The following is a 6,000-nucleotide window of genomic DNA, read 5'->3' as shown; positions in this document are numbered from 1 at the left end:
CTCTGGCTAAGACTATCGATACAAGCCTCCTGAATAATATAATTCGATGCAATACAAAATATAATATTATCATAGACCTAAATAAACAGAAAACATCAAGCGTAAGACTGGAAAATGACCAAGACCACTGGAAACAAATATTTAAAATTTAATCAAGACAACTACTTCACAATTCTTAATACAGATACTTCTACACATTTTTCTATGACCAATGCCTTGGAGGACATCCTTGATTTGGTTATCTGTAGTGATACTTTTTTTTTCTTTTCCAGCACGAGTAGTGGGCATATCTTACAGACGTACATTAACAATCTTAGCCTTAAATCACAACCTGCAACACACGTCAGCACCTATTAAACTCGATCATAATAAAATAAACTGGCAAAAGTTACAAGAAATAAGAAAATAATCTCCCACTCGTTAATGTCAACGCATGTACAGTATTAAACAAACACTACGATAAAATTACACAGATCATAAAACTAGCTATTAACAAAGCAATATCACATGAAACCTACAGCAACCCTGATACACGAAAACTAAACGCTGTCAGTACGAATGATATACAGGAAATAATAAGGCAACACCACAGTTTCTTTACAAACTTATTACAAATACAAAGTTTCAAACAATGATCCAAAACTTTCTTTTCAGCAACACTTAAAACAAATTTTGAGTGATTAAAAATAACATTGTCAGAATGTTATATAAAATAATTTTTACCTAATGTCATCTTAAACTTTTTAATCTAACTGTTTAACCCTTAAGTATAATAAGTCCAAACGTCCTACTTGATTTTCCAGTAATTTAAATGATTCTAAAGATAACCTTGATACGATTTGGATAGTTGATATTTTAGTTTAGCTTAGAAATGCCGAAAGTTCTACTCCTATAAAAAAATAATGAGTAAAACTGTACTAAGGTAAGACAGAGCATTTAAGCATAGCCTATTAGAAGCTGAGGTTTTGTAGAATTTTCAATTTTAATTAGATTAAACGTTTGAAAAAATATATTCTCTAGTTGAAAAGAGTTGAGCTTTTAGCAACGAGCCACTAAAAGCATGTCCTTAGTTCTACAAGTTCTTTTCTTGCTAAAGAGAGTTGAGTATTTTAGACTAAAACAACTTTCAATATAACAAACACTACGATAAAATTACACAGATCATAAAACTAGCTATTAACAAAGCAATATCACATGAAACCTACAGCAACCCTGATACACGAAAACTAAACGCTGTCAGTACGAATGATATACAGGAAATAATAAGGCAACACCACAGTTTCTTTACAAACTTATTACAAATACGAAGTTTCAAACAATGATCCAAAACTTTCTTTTCAGCAACACTTAAAACAAATTTTGAGTGATTAAAAATAACATTGTCAGAATGTTATATAAAATAATTTTTACCTAATGTCATCTTAAACTTTTTAATCTAACTGTTTAACCCTTAAGTATAATAAGTCCAAACGTCCTACTTGGTTTTCCAGTAATTTAAATGATTCTAAAGATAACCTTGATACGATTTGGATAGTTGATATTTTAGTTTAGCTTAGAAATGCCGAAAGTTCTACTCCTATAAAAAATAATGAGTAAAACTGTACTAAGGTAAGACAGAGCATTTAAGCATAGCCTATTAGAAGCTGAGGTTTTGTAGAATTTTCAATTTTAATTAGATTAAACGTTTGAAAAAATATATTCTCTAGTTGAAAAGAGTTGAGCTTTTAGCAACGAGCCACTAAAAGCATGTCCTTAGTTCTACAAGTTATTTTCTTGCTAAAGAGAGTTGAGTATTTTAGACTAAAACAACTTTCAATATACAAGTCGACAAATCACCTACAAATAAGATAACATCGCGATTGAACAGAACAGCATCTTCTCATTGCTTGATGTTTTGTAAGTAGTGTGATGTCACTAAAAACTGACTTTTAGAAGAGTGTGTAGCAGCCCTTTCTGACACAGAATACTTATGCATTCAGACCATAAAGAGGTGTTCGGATCGAGGATTCAGAATTTCCAAAACGAGGATATCCATTGTAATTGAAAGCATTAAAAGCAAAACAACATAATCAACATATACCACCAGGATTATTATTATATAATAATATTTTACCATAAGAGGCGGTAATATCCAGGACTATTTTCTGAGGAAAGCCAACTATTTCTTGTTTGAGTTTACCCTATCTACTCCAGGCTTTCTCTGGATTGCATACATTGTGCGGTACTTGTACCAACACTGAACATCAAAATTCAAACATGATCGGTAGAATCATTGTTGAACGTTAGCCCCCCCCCCACTTCTTGTTTCTTGCAGACTCTAGAGAATATTCTACCACAAACCCTTTTTGAATTATTTGTCATTACTCTTGATAAATCACTTGCCAATACTTTTCCGCACGCTTATTTTATAATGGTTCTTATGCCACAAAATGAAACACTTATTTTGTATTTTCAAGATGAACGTCAAATGTGCTAATACTTCTCTGACGCATTACTTCAGATAATTTGCCATTATCTAGCTTGTCAAAAAAACCAGATAAATACTTTCAGATTATCATTTGCTGAGATGAGATACTCTGTAATAGTATCCTCATCTTCTTTTGAGTCATCTGTCCAAATTTTGATTCCTGGTGATGCCAGAAAAGATCAAAGCCAGTTCACAGATTCACATGCTAAATGTGTTTATGTGCATAATGTGAATGCTGGACCTCATAGTTCAATGGACCAACTTATTGGAGGTGTGGATCAGTGCAAATAGAAATACAATATTTCTGTGTCATAGCCATACTAAGTTTTCACTCCTGAAAGCCCTTCCTTGACTATGTTGATGTAACTTCTTCCCTCCCATATGGTACCCTTTTCTACCTTTTGGTGCACAAATTCGTGTACATCTGCCAGTAAAGTTCTCTGTCACTCCATATAAAATTGTGTGCATTATGCTTAGAGGTGGGCCATTCATATAAAACATCTACATGGAGTATCATTTCCTGCCCAAACATGAGTAACTGGAGAAAACATCCAGCTGATCTTTGTTCTGTTGCACAATATATCATCAAGACATATGCCAAATGTTAATCCCAACCAGATTGACCAAGATTAACAAACTTAGCAAGCACATGCTTTACAGCTTGTTGAACTAATTTACAAAACCATTAAACAGGAGTGATAAAGTATACATCATTACCATCCTGTCTCTCGGCACAGTGCACAACTCTGAAAACAGATGACAATTGAAATTAGTTCCCTAATCCATGGGAATCTCTTCAGAGGTGCCAAAATGCTTTAATTATTGCTCTGCCAAAACATCAGTAATAAAATATGCTAGAGTGTCAAACAGTGGGTAACTTTCACCCCACTTAGTGAAGTAATCAATAAAAAATAGCATTTATCAATTATCTCATTCCTTCTTTTAGAAAGAGGCGGTAATATCCAGGACTATTTTCTGAGGAAAGCCAACTATTTCTTGTTTGAGTTTACCCTATCTACTCCAGGCTTTCTCTGGGTTGCATACATTGTGCGGTACTGGTACCAACACTGAACTTAAAAATTCAAACATGATCAGTAGAATCATTGTTGAACATTAGCCCCCCCCACTTCTTGTTTCTTGCAGACTCTAGAGAATATTCTACCACAAACCCTTTTTGAATTATTTGTCATTACTCTTGATAAATCACTTGCCAATACTTTTCCGCACACTTATTTTATAATAGTTCTTATGCCACAAAATGAAACACTTATTTTGTATTTTCAAGATGAACGTCAAATGTGCTAATACTTCTCTGACGCATTACGTAACTGACTTGTGCATGCAATAGCATAATTTATAATAACAGTCATGTTTTGGAGTCCATCGGGCATTTATAGCAAATACGTGAAGTAATAAAAAAACTTTAAGTATATAATTCATGAAACATACAAGGTTTAAAGTTAATATCTTGTTATTAACATTTTCTTTGACAAGTAAATAAATTAATCTAACGAGTACTTTGTGTTATACTGAATTAATACAAAAATTTAAACATAAGAGCGAAGTAAATGCTCATTGTAAATTATATTACTTTAACTGAAATAAAATAAGTCGAAATCTGTGACATGGTCAACGTTCCCATTAGGTTCTGACCATTAAGGGTCTTCCTGCAGCTGTAAGAATGAAGAGAAAATGACAACAGCTCTTTAGTTTCATCAGTTGTGTTCTCTTGTTAGGTTTCATGATGGGCATGTTGTACTTTTTGTTAGTTTGTAAGTTATGTAAAGAGGGAAGTAAATGTAGGAGTGACAAATATCAACCGTTCGAAAACGAAATAACGGGAATGACATTTGGATCATCCATACGTAATAGTAGTAGAAGAATGTTAACAGAAAAAACTATAGAATAAATTTAACTCAACTGTGATTGAATAGTTATATATATTGTTCTATGTTCATTCTTACCTGTGCTGTTATGTAGGTATAATGCAAATGTCATCCCTACTATCGTGATCGTATTGTTTTTTGAAGGATTGATTTTAACTATCCTTACATTAATTACTTTGTTTTTTAATGCAGTGTTTCAACAGACATAAGAAGGTTGTACTTATAACCAAGTTCTAAATACAATCACGTTCCAACTGTAATATTTATTGTTCATATATTATTGGTTGGTAATTCTCGTTTTATCCTGTACTCAAGGTTTTAAAGGAACAGCACATTTCTGCAAAAGACCTAAATTCAAGGTTTTACGATAACGTCGTTTACACTAGAATTATGATCATTTAAAAATTATTGCTAGTTATTACTAATACTCATATAAGCGGATACCCCGTTTGAAACTATGTCGCCTCACTGAAATTGTTTAACACCATTATTTTGGTTTTGAGTTGCCATGTAATAAGAAAGAAAACAGAAGAATGAGGAACAAGAAATAAGAGTTTTTGCTATGATATTTACAGACATTCCAAACTTGTAACTCGATCATTACATAGATATTGTAGCGAAATGAAACAATGTATACATAGTATTGTAAAGTTCTAATATCCTGTTGAGGAGATATTTAAAATACCCTTTCTTATCTAATGAATGGTAGACTTGAAAATAAAAAATGAAAATTTATGTTTTCCATACTGGGGTTGGGAACAAAATATTGCTATCAACTTGTCAAACATAGCATGGCTCTGTGACGACAGTTTCTAAAGCAACTGTCAGTTAGGCTTGTTTTTGTTTTTTTTCTTATACATGTAAATTTCAGACGTCCTTATTTTGACTGACCAACCTTATGATTTACTGCTGCCCTCAACGTGAAGTCCTTTCTTGTGAAGATTGCTTTTCGGTTTATAGATCATACTTTATTGTTTCCAGTTACTGCTGATTATTGTAGTGTGTTTTCAAGCGTTCTCCTTCTATTCAACTTTCCATTACAAGTTGAGTTTGGATTGGTTTTATGTTATTCCATTTATCCTGCTTAAGATATTAAAGTCACTTTAAAACAGTTTTTTTCACCATCAACAATTTGCAGATATGCATTCGTGTCAGTGAGATAAACAGTGTTTTATTTGTGGATTTTTGTCTCATTTCTTCTTCATACACAAGCACGTTTTGCATCCACTCTTGCTAATCAAAACCTCGAACCATCCATTATCTGCGGATTCTTGCTGTTTGTGTGTCAGTAATTCTTCAATTGGAACAAAATATAGATCAACAGACTGCTTAACAAGTTAGAAGCTAATATATTTGTGTAAATATTCTATGTCTGATTTTGCCAAACATCTTGTGTCTTTAAAGGTATGAAAAGTGCAATGAGTTCATAGTGATAAATGTTATTTTATATCACATAAATTTTTTACACACTCGTGGAAAGTGAATGAAGTTAACAAAACCTGAATTCTAAAATGATTATCAGGTTGGAAATGAAAAATAAATAAATAACAAAAACGTAACATTTATACAGTTTCTAAATTTCACACCAGTGGTTTGTTTTAAACATTTTCGCGCAAACCTATCAAAGATCTAAGTATAGAATTTAAT

The sequence above is a fragment of the Tachypleus tridentatus genome, chromosome 10, assembly GCF_004210375.1.
Source record: "Tachypleus tridentatus isolate NWPU-2018 chromosome 10, ASM421037v1, whole genome shotgun sequence".
NCBI classification, from domain to species: Eukaryota; Metazoa; Arthropoda; class Merostomata; order Xiphosura; family Limulidae; genus Tachypleus; species Tachypleus tridentatus.
This window is presented reverse-complemented; position numbering follows the sequence as displayed.